General features: G+C 41.5%; 1 protein-coding gene across 1 annotated transcript in view; it reads right to left on the bottom strand.

Annotated features, from left to right (window-relative positions):
• Nucleotides 1–12082, bottom strand: part of C30H18orf63 (chromosome 30 C18orf63 homolog) — a 52722-nt gene continuing 40640 nt past the window's right edge. Inside the window, exons 15-17 of the transcript XR_012503363.1 lie at nt 1790–1891; nt 1342–1658; nt 1–278 (exon numbers count right to left, since the gene is read on the bottom strand). The gene's annotated coding sequence lies outside the window, so the exon portion shown is untranslated. The remainder of the gene's footprint in view (nt 279–1341; nt 1659–1789; nt 1892–12082) is intronic.

Below are 12082 nucleotides of genomic sequence, written 5' to 3'. Positions count from 1 at the left end.
TTTAGATGCTTCTACAACCACATGAAGTCAGGTACCTGAGAAAGGGGCTTCCAGCCCACTAGTTCTCGGAGTACCTGGTCCCTGGACCAGCCGCAGCAGCACCACCCGGGAACTGTAAGAAATGCGAGTCCCAGCCCAGACTTACACGTTTGAGAACCGTCCTCCAGTACAGTCAGGGAGTCTAGTCTGCAGGAGCTGGTGTCATCTTTAGGGCTGGCTTCTACCGTCTGAGTAGGGAGATTCAAGGACAGGACCCCTCTTCCTGCCTTCCCCAACCCCTGTGGATACATGGAATTCCACAGCTAGCAATGCATCCCTTTTATGTTAAGCATTGCCTCCCCCTTTAAAATAGGGTGCGTTCACTGAGCTGTGCTCTCTCTGGGGCTGCCCGGGCATCCTCAGACCCGCAGCTGTTTGGATTGTGCAACTGAAGGGGGAGAGTCATAGCTCCTGCAAGAACACTTGGTATCGTCTGAATGGCTGTGGCCCTCTAAGCCATTTTGGTGTTGCAGAATGAGATAAAGAAGTATGAGGAAGCTGGGATTCACCGTGTCAGAGGAAAAGGGTACAACGTGATCTGCATGTTCTACATACGAAAGTCTACCAGGGGGAAGGGTCTCCTTCCCCTTTGCTAATGGGGTGGAGACTTGCAGAGGGTGGCCCCTTGATTCCGGGTTTACACCCAGCTTTGTGCTGAAGACGTATCCCCCCAAATTTTATACAAGAAGACAAACCTGGACCTAAAATTTGAGAGTTCTCACCTCCCTCACCTGTACAATACTTTGTAGAAACTACCCAGCTTAATTTTTCTGGAGCAGAGGGGCCTTCTCATGGGAGAGCTGCTGAGAGATTCGTATCTTAAAAGCACTTAAAAGTGCTTTTTGCACTTGCAGGGCACTCCAAGGCTCGAATGCTTGCTAATTACTGTTCACCCCAGGCGCCTAATTTCTCCAGGTGCCAGAGACACGTATGATTAAATTGAACATTAGTAAATACCTTGAGTGCTGCATTTTTAATGCTGATGCATTAACTGTGATGTTTCAAGTTGGGAAACATGAGACCATAACACATAAACTGGAACCCTAAGGACTCCACCACGCTCTCTCCGGGAGCCCTTGCAGTAGGCCTAAGTTGCAGAGTTTCTTGAGAACGTGCCCGGACAGCTGGGGCTGGGCAAACATCTGCAAGTCTAAGAAATAACACACTGTGTTACAGGCCTGAAGCATTTCTCTTTCCTTAGTTTCTCATGGGGTAGGGCTGGGTCCCTCGTTCTTTCCTGATGTGTGCCTGACAAGCCCTGGTTTTGTCTAGGAGCGAGTGCACGGTGTTCCCAGCATTTACCTGTGTGCCTGAGCAGGACGGTGGAGTGGGAAGGCCCCGGGCCGTGGGTGGGGAGTCTGCTTCCTTGTCCTCACTTTCCCTGTGCCTCACTTGGCGGTTTTGGCAAGTCCCAGCTTGTATGTTGACCTCCAGGCTCCGGTCCCCCAGTCTGGATGTTGAGGAGTGAACTGGCCTCTCCGGGCTCAGCTCTATCCTCCAAGACTCTTTGAGGCTGAAGGTCTTTTTCTTCTGGGAAGCCACCCCAGTGGAGAAATACCCTCTTCTGGGAAGGAGATATCTGAAACCATGTGGCTGTGGCTCCAAAGAGCTAAATTCCTCTGCACAACAATGGAAAGGTTGTAATTATTGTGGTCAGAGTCATATTTCTACAGATTGTGATTTTTTTAGAGTAATTTTCTTTCCCAAATACTGGGTTTATCCTACAATGTGCCAATATTTTATTGCTTACTTTTGTGAAGTTGGTGCCTTGTTCCTCAAAGGCAGTGTCTAGAAAAGACCCCTAGACTGCAGGAAATCTATTCAGGTCTGGCCTTCTCTTTACTTCTCTGCACTGGAGGAGAGACCATTGAAAAAGAGAAAGAGAAGGAAAAGTCAGAATGGCAAGCAAGGCCAGATAAAAAGGGTCGACTGGGCTTGGGGTGACCCAGTACATACCATACACTGGGCTATAAAGCAAGTCTCAGTAAATTTAAATGACCACAGTAGAATTACTAGAAAGCAATAAAAGAAAAACATCTGGAAAAGTCATAAATGTTTGGAAGTTAAACAAGCTCCTAAATAGAAATCTGAAAGTATTTAAAGCTGAATCAAGATGGAAACACATGCCAAAATTATGGCGTGCAGCTAAAGCAGTGTTCTGAGGGACAGTTACAGCACTTAAATGCTTATAGTAGGAGAGAGAAAGATCTAGTATCAGTGTTCTAAGATTCCACCACATTTGTTAATCACTGAGTCCTGTCAGTTCTACTTCCTAAATATTTCTTAGTTTACTTCTCTCCATCCTGCTACTACAGCCTCCTAACAGACCCCCTGTATCCAGTCTTGCCTACCTCTAACCCCAAACCTTCCACCCTTCTGTCCAGCTGCGTCTCTCACTGCTCCTCCCTCTTTGCATTCCAGCCTCACTGACCTTCTTCAGGGCTATCATGCCTTCCTCTGGGTCTTCTCACACACGTTTTCCTCTGCCTAGACCGTTCTTACCTCCAGAGCACACTGCTGATTCCCACCCGTAGAAATATCCTACCTTAAACTTCTCTCGTTTCTGGAAGCCTTGCTGCTGCTATAGATGCAGCTTCCATCTTAGCTCTCTGTGCTTCCTTTGTGGTAGCACTTAACATCTCTTCACAACCTGTTCAACTGTCTCTCTTCCCTGCTGGTTTGGGGGAGGATTGACTGGGTCTTTTACATCTGAGATTGTCTATCTGGCCCCTAGCATAGTTCTTGGCACACAGTAGGTGCTAACTAAATATTTGGCAAATGAATGAAAGCCTCTTTTAGTGGAAATATGACTTCTAACTTTGTGGTTACAGGTCGATGAGGTCAGGATTTGGGATTACAGCCTGCGGTCAACACTGGTTGTTGCCCAGCATGCACTCACTCTTACAGCTTGACAACGGCCCTGAATTCTATCTGGGGACCCGTGTGGTTCCTGGGAAGTGTGTTCTTACTCTGGCTCCACTAATTACTTAAATATTCACCACTGAGGAAGTTGATCTCTCGTGGCTTCAACTACTTGAAACTGCAATTTCTCAGTTAAATGAGTTATTGGGATTCTCTGTAAGGCCCCAGAGCCCTCCCATTTCATCACCTTCCTGTCATGAAAGGTACTGAGTGAAATTCTCTGGCAGTGATCCTGGCGTGCTTCTCTTGTAGGACTACTTAAAAGGATCTGGGTGATTGCCCAGTGCCCTAGAAAGAGTGTAAGCAATATCTTGGCACACGTCTTGAGTGAAACATGCCTAATGTCATGAAGAAGATGAAACAGATGAGATAAGAATAAAAGGGAAAAACCAAAGTGGAATTAACCTAAATTTAAATAGTATCACTTCTGTGATATTTTTCCATTTATCAAGCAAAAGGAAATGGCTGTCTGGCCAAAAGAGAAAATGCTGTGTCTTGCTCTAACTATTTTTTAAAATAACATAAACTGTCTTTTCCCTAAGATAAATAATTTCTGTTTATTATGGACAATTTGGACATTTAACAAAGTATAGGAAGAAAGGGATCACCCCAGACAATACACAAAATAACCACTGATAATGTTCTCATGCACTTGTTGTCAGAAGTTTTTGTACATGTAACATAGATGCGTATTTTCCTTTTCATCAGACAGATATTGTCTGTCTCTGCTTGTCTGTCTATTTCTCTGTCCTCATCTTGTCTGAACTTTGGGCAGCATTCCTTCCAGAAACAGTCTCATTTCTTGCTTCCATGATGCCATCATTTACGGTCCCCCCCTGCTTCGCCATCCTTTGCTGGCTCTTCTCCCTCAGCTTGTCCAAAACTTGTTGGGGGCACCTCAGGGTTAGCTCTGGGGCCTCCTCCCTTCGACACCTCCTCTGGGCGGACAGGATAAATCTCACTCCGTCCTAGGACTTTAACCCTTCTCCACACTTCACTGAGAGAGGCCTCTTTACTGGCCTCCCACTGCATCTACCTTGGCACGGCATCAAAATGACCTGGCTTCCACTCTGTCTCAGATCTCACCTCTCACCACCCACTTGGGCCTTCTAGCTCTTCCTCCAGCCCTCCGAGACCTCGCACCCTAGAGCTTTTGCATGTTGCTCCTTCTCCTTGGAACATTCTTCTGCCAATCTTCGCATCACTGCCTCCTTCCAGGACTCAGTTCAAACTCAAACATCACTTTCCCAACTATTGGCTCTCCCTTCACATGTTAACTCCAGACTTGAAAAACTTGCACATATGCAAATCACACACAAAACATCAAAACAAACAATCAAAAAAGCCAACTGGAAACAATCCAAAGCCCATCAACAGTAGAATGGATAAGTTATGGTATGTTTATGCAGCAAGATAGCATATTGAAAGGAAAATGAATAAACAACAACTAGAGTATGACATGGTTGAACCTCATTACAATGTTGAATGAAAGAAAAAAGCCACAGAAGAATATATATAGTATTAAGTTAATTTCTATGACATTCAACTATATTGTATAGGGATACACACACACACACACACGCACACACACGAGTGGTAAAATTATAAAGAAAAGCGTAAGAATGATTAACAAACTATTCAAGAGTGTGGGTACTTCTCAGGGGCAGGAAGGGAGTGAGATCAGGAGGAGGTGCTTAGGGAGCTCCTGAGCATTGGTGGTACTGTCTCTTAACAGGATGGTAGTATCAGGTCTTTGTTTCATTTTTATTCTTGAAACTGTACACATATATTTTATAAACTCTTTTTAAGCCATGATATTTTTCTCAATAAGAAATTGGTTTTTTTTAAAGTGCAAGATGGGAATGGAAAGCAACGTCATTATTTTTTCCTCATAATTATAATAATAATGTAAACTACACTTACTCCATGTACCTCAGTTCCCTCACTGTTACGTGAAGGAACTGGACTCACTGGCCAAGATCTCCTTCTGTTCTGACATTGTCATTCAGCAAAGAGCAGGCAGGTTTGAAGGAACCTTGAGAAGACATCTGGTCTATCTCCATAATTCTCAGAAGAATTGCCAGTTAATTAAAACCAGACCAGGCAAAAGTCACCCAATTTGATTTGTAAATCCCACTCTCCCCTTCCCTAGGAAGAAATTACACAGTCTTGTTATAGAATCAACTTTAAATGTCTGAAAATTCTTCTTTCTGAGTTACACGGATACCCTATGCTTCGGGGCCTCTTTTTGAACAATGAGACAATACATTCAAAGTTGAAAAGCTTTGAGAGACTAAGTCTAAATGGAGCTGCCCATAGGAAACTTTCTGCCCTTTCCTGGAGCACAGCAGGGCAGAGATGCCACAGGTCACACGAGCGTGCAGGGAGAGGAGCAGGAAAGAATGCTGGGTGAATGTGCTCCTTGGTCAAATAAAATCTTTGTCAGCTTGATGGTACAAATACAATACTCTGTGATCTCTCAAAGGAGAACCCGCCTGTTGTGTATTAATGTTTCTACATGGCAGGGAAATGCGAAACCATGTGTTTCAACATAAATATTCTCTTGATGATGTAGAGCGAGCATTCTGTTTCTCAAAGCCCCCAGAACGGAACTGCCCTTGAAATCAGGTCAACTAGGGCGAAATTTGATCATTGTGCAACTCGACTGGGTATCTGCAACCTGGGGTATTGAATATCCTACTTTATGTTGTTTTTATTCTCAATTTCATCTAGCTATTTCCATAGGGACCGCAGGGCAATAGTAGGCAGGAAAGTAATGAAATATGGTAAATCTGGTTAAAGAGAAATACGACTAAAAATACTTTGTTTCATCTCAGCAGCCCCATATATAGCATGGCTTACTTCAGTTTACAAAGTACTGAAACTAGTTCTTAGGAGGGATAGGCAGGCTGCATTTATTGCTCTGGGAAGCAGAGCTTGCTCAATTTTATTACGTATTAAAGTTCTTTGTTTTATAGATATGCCATAAAAGTCTAGGTCATGATCATTAACTGCCTTTTATACTGGGTGCCAAAGCAAGCTCGATGAGCCTGCGACCTTCTAAGGTGACAGATCATCACCCAGGCGAGGTGGGCACTGACAGCTCTGCCATCCTGTGGCTTCACCGTGTACAGAGCAATCGCATGGCCCGGGTAAGGGTAGCAGGGAAACCTGCTAACGCCAGCTGGACTCCAGCAGCCTTGATCACGCTCTCTGAGGAGACAGGCCCTTCTGCCAATAACAGAGCACTCAGAAGTAGAAAGAATTGTAGCTCATCTCAGTTGCTGTAAGTTGTTAATCTACCAGCACGATGCAACACTACTGGCTAAAGCAGTACTAATGTACTTTTTCTTAATAAAATAAAGGATTTACCTGTTAAGTTCCAGTAGCGATTTTTAGTGCTTTCCTAGCAACAGCAGATACAAAAAGGGGGCACTAAGAGAGAACGCATATCCTGTGTTCCCACAGAACCTGTGCTGTCTCTAATCACAGACCGCACTTATTATGATAGACTGAAACTGTCTGGTCCCTAACCAGATGGTGATCTCCTTGACTATGAGGACTTTTACTTCTGTGTCCTCAATGTGTAAAATAGGATGGAATCCAATAGTTGAAAATGCTTACTAAATATCTGCTAATAGAGTAGTTCCCAAACTACTTAAAAAGAATAGGATAAGAAGACAAAAACTATATTTTTGTCTGTTGGATAAGCAGCTTGCAAAAGAGCAGTTATGAACTTTAGATGATGCGATTTTGAATCTGATGTTTACAGCATCACCAGGAGTTCCCCAAGCAGTAGAAGGCACAGTGATTAAGAGTACAGACCCTGGAGCGTAACTGCCTGACTTTAAAATTCAGCTCCAAAGAAGACATCCAGATGGCCAACAAGCACGTGAAAAAATGTTTAACATCACTAATCGTCAGAGAAATGCAAATCAAAACCACAATGAGATATCATCTCACACTTGCCAGAACGGCTATCATCAAAAAGTCTACAAATAACAGATGCTGGCAAGAATGTGGAGAAAAGGGAACCCTAGTGCATGGCTGGTGGGAATGTAAACTGGTGCAGATGCTATGGAGAGTCCTCAAAAAACTAAAAATAGAATTACTATATGATTCAGCAATTCCATTCCTGGATATATACCCAAAGAAAATGAAAGCACTAATTCAAAAAGATATATGCACCCCAATGTTCATAGAAGAATTATTTACAATAGCCAAGATACAGAAGCTACCTAAGTGTCCATCAACAGATAAATGAATAAATAAGATGTGGTATATTATATATAAATATATATTTATATTATATATATATTATATATATACATAAATACACACACACAATGGAATATTACTCAGCCATAAAAATAATGAAATTCTGCCATTTGCAATGGGCCTAGAGCATATTATGCTTAGTGAAGTAAGTCAGACAGAGAAAGAAAAATACTGAACGTTATCACTTATATGTGGAATCTAAAAGATAAAACGAATGAATATAACAATACAGAAACAGACTCACAGATATAAAGATCAAGCTAGTGGTTACTGGAGGGGAGAGGGAAGGTAGGGGCAAGATAAGGGTATGGGATTAAGAGGCACAAACTGCCATGTATAAAACAAGCTACAAGGATATATTGTACAGCACAGGGAATATAGGCAATATTTTAAAAATCACTTTAAGTGGAATATAATCTATAAAAATACTGAATCACTATGTTTTACACCTGAAACTAATATAATATTATACACCAAGCATATTTCAACAGGAATATTCTTAAATAAAATGAAATCCAGCTCCATCTAGTACCACTGTACCTCGGGCAAGTGAGCAGGCCTCCCCGCGACTCGAGCTGTGCTTGTAAGATGCGAGAGCAGTGTGTGGCTTAAAGGACTATTGTGAAGGAAAATGAACTGTTACTATAAAGCATTTAGAATATTGCCTGATACACGAAGAGTGCTCAATGCACATTACAACTCTTCTAACTGCAGTCTGTTATCATCCATAACAATCACATCAAGCACCTCCAAAGGAAGAAATGCTAAGTGAACTGCAGCATCCTAGCAGGTCTAACGGAAACTAACTTCATGAAACTGTTTCTACAGGTGGGGGCATCACTTATTCTGCATTGAATGACAATAAAATGTATTTTTTATTCAAAAATAGAAAACTTTTCATTATAAAACACCTATTTAACAATTCAAACAATTCAGACATGGGTAAAATGGAAAGCAAAAATTACCTATACTTCATCCTTTCCCCAAAGATGGCTGTTTTTAATAGTTCAGCATGTGTTTCTCCAGACATTTTCTGTGCCTACACACACTTACACAATGAAAAGCAGTTTATACTACATGCAGGTTTGCGACTTGCATGTCCATCTGACTGTGGGCATAGTTTTCAATAAGTGTAGAGATCCGTTAGAACGACCCAATACTGTTTTGATGGATGTCTGCAGTGTTTCCAATCTTTTCACCACCAAAAACAATGTTAGCAACCATATATAAATATAGTTGATTTCTTATCCAGTAATTTTGTCAGGATAAACCCCTAGAAACTGAATTGCTGGATTGAAAAGCATGAAGAAATATTCTAACTCCTCACCATTTTGGGCAGAAAAAGGTGAGCCTCAGAGGACTAAACAACCCTGTGACTCTCACAACTTGCGCTGCCTTACCCTTGCCCTTTGCCCCTTGCCCTCACCACACATTCCCACAGCCCCTGTAAACCAGTTCATTCTGCTTTCAGGCCATTGTTACAGCCTGAGAGCGCTGGGTGTCCTCCACCCTTCAGAGAACTGTCAGAATGCAACTGTCACGAACCACAGACCCACTTTACTACCTTACAGCCCAAAAGGTAAGGCCCTTCAGGCTTCTTTGCTGCGTCACGATTGTTTTTCCTGTATTGTTTTTCTCAAAATAGAACACACACACACACATACACACACCCTGTGAAATATAACCCACACACTGAAAAGCGCATAAACATGTAGGTACAGTTTAACGAATACTTCTACAGCAAATGCCTGTGTAACTGTCACCCAGGACTAGAGGTAAAAGGGGTATTACCACTGTTCCAGAAGGACCTCCTCACTGTCCCCACCATCTACCTGCCCAAGTCATAATTCCTTCCCTCTCTCATGGGGCACCACCGTACTGGGTTTTTGAATAATGATTTCTTTGCTTTTCTTTATAATTTTTACACATATATATGAATCCTTAAACAATATGGTTGAATTTTCCCTGTTTTTGAACTTCACCTGAATGGAGGCTCATTCGTGTCCTGCTTCTTTGTTGGTAAGATTCATAATGGCCATTTAGATTGTGTTTGAGCTATGTCGAAAAGTAATAGCATGAAATCTTATATGTCATTTCTGGACTCTGTTCTGTTCCCATGGTTTATTATCTGCATACCAAAACCATATTGTTTTAATTATTACAGCTTTGTATAACCTTTCCTATCTGGAGAGCAAGTTCTCCCTTCTTGCTTTCCTCTGAGTCTTTGTTTATTCTTGACTTTCACATTCCCATATCAATTTTAGAATAAGCTTACCAGGTTCTAAAACAAACATGTTGAAATTTGGATCAAAATCACATTCAATCTTGCCATTACTGAGTTCCAATCTATGAAATGACATAGTTCTCCATTTACTGAGATATTCTTTAATATAATTCAATAAAGTTTAGTTTTCTCCCCATAGATTTTGGTATTTCTGATAATTTCATGTTTCTGATATTATTCTAAACTAATTTCTTGTTTTGAGGTTTCTTGGATCACCTTGGTGTCAGGAATTTGGGCAGGAATGCACTGGGGGGCCCTTTACAGGGATGCCTTTGCCTACTCTTCTCCTGCTAGGGCGGTGCACCCTGTAGCCCCCTGGGGGTGCAGGGAAGGGAGCTGGTTACCGATGGCTTACCTTCATCATGGACACAGCCTCCAGGACCCCAGCAACGCGTGCGTGTGCTGCAGTGTGTGGTGGGCACCTCCAGTCAGGATTCCCGTCTTTGCAGGCTCTGAGCTTTTTAATTTCTGTTCCCCTCACTCCTCAATGTCATCAAAACACAGCTCAATTTCAAGTCTGGATTATCATTTATCTTAAGAGTAAAAGTGATTTTGAATTTTCTGGTTACCTTTTTTTTTTTCTTAGGGTTTTTAGACTTATGTCACTTTAGTTCTTGGATGTTTCTATGAGCTTAAAAAAAATTCATCCAGCATTTTTAGTTGCTTTCCATGAGAGGGTTAGTTTGGATAAACTAGCCTGCCATTATCAAAAAAACAAGAACTCCATAAAGGTTGCTAGTTTTTAAATTCTGGTTCAGACCAAAACAAACATTTACCAAGCTGAGAACCAAAGGGAAACAAGGGAATTGAGGCTGTCTCTGCTTCATAGAAGTCCCACATTTATTTATTTTTTTCAGTTTGGCAGCATTGGTAAGGAGCCAAGCTAGAAATAGGTTTGAAAAAGACAACTTAGATAAAATCCTTACTCTTAGAAATAAAATCTTATAATAGTTTAAACAACATGTTTATAAAATTCCATTATACTATTCATTTTAGCAAAATGATTATACTGACATATGTTCTTTCTATATGCAGACCCAGGACTTTATTTTAAAGCAGCTTAATTCATGTTCTTCAGAGATTTAAATATCTTATTCCAAAACATTTTAATGGTGAGATAAGTGAATATACAGTAAACCACAGAGCCAATTATTTCTGCCAGATTTCCCCTTGAATATGATTGCAGATTTCTACTTTTTATATAGGAATACAGGCTACCAACTGGAAATAATTCCCATTGATGCTCTGGAAAAAGCTACGGGAACAAATGTTATGTACATACTATACATACTTTCTTTAATTTCTGAATGTTAATAGCAAAACATTTCTTGACTATTTAAATTCAGAAATTTAATAATATAAACTAGCCAGGATGATCTTTGTGAAATACAGTAAAACATTAACACATTTTATTTTTTGTGGAAATTAGGAAAAGTTCCACTGGCAGAAAACATATGAAAGATATATATAATATTTGAAAAAATCAATCATTAGGAGCTTAAATTCTTAAAAACACAAGCTGATAAACTAAGATGATCAACTGTTTATGAGTTTTTCTGTTAATAATTGGAAGGAGCAGTTTCCAGGAGTTTTAAAAATCATAGAGGAAAAGCTTAAAATTGAAAAATTCTATTCATTTGATATATTCTCACTAGCTTTTTTTCCCCTGGGTATACGCAGTGTTTTATACTTTTGTTTCAGATCACACAGGTTCCTCTAATCTTGCCATCTCTTCAAATAACCGCCCTCCCTTCAGAGCCAAACTTCTCACAGAGAACTCCAGCGTTGTCTTCCTGTGCACCTGACCATGCTCTCTGCTTCACCTTTGAACCGCAGCAGCCACTAGAGACCGCTGAGACAGAGCTGCTGCCTCGCAGGCCTCCTCCTCCTGGGCTTTTACTGACACCAGTGTTGCCACTCCGCACCCTCCTTTTTCTTGTCTCTGGACTCCACACCTCTGCTTTCCGACCTTATCCTGACTGCTTTAGTCTGCACCTTTCCCTCCCCTCCATTCCTTAAGCGTCAATATCCCATCCTCAAAATTGTCATTTGTGTTCTTTCCTTCGCTGTGTACACGCTCACGCAAACCTTCTAACATTTCTATGCGGATGACTCCCCAGACGATACCATTTCCTGAGTTTTAGTCTAGTTGTCCATTGATTCTGTCCAACCCAGTTTATGATGGACTAGATCAGTCATGTTCCTGTTACATTTTCCCAACTACTCCTCCATTTCTGTATTTTTAAAAGAATACTCCTCTTGCAGTGATCAAGCTTGAAAATCCAGCTTCATCTCTGACCCTACCTCTCCAGCACACACCCTCTGCAGCCAGCCAGCTTTCCTGACCAGCCATTTCCAGGTCTGTCAGTACTGTCTTATTCTCCCTTCTCTGGTCCTTGGATTAGGTTTCTGGAGCAGTCTCCAGATGACTTCTACACACCTAAAACTCCTCTTTACCATCACGGCCCAGTTTGCAGTCATTCTGGTCCCTGTACGAAGCATATGTTAACCACCCCAGAATCAGTATTCACTACTCCTTAAACATGTATAACCTTGTCA

This window comes from Camelus bactrianus, chromosome 30 (genome assembly GCF_048773025.1).
Source record: "Camelus bactrianus isolate YW-2024 breed Bactrian camel chromosome 30, ASM4877302v1, whole genome shotgun sequence".
Classification (NCBI taxonomy): Eukaryota; Metazoa; Chordata; class Mammalia; order Artiodactyla; family Camelidae; genus Camelus; species Camelus bactrianus.
The sequence above is the reverse complement of the archived record's forward strand: the minus strand, read 5'-3'. Positions and strand labels throughout refer to the sequence as shown.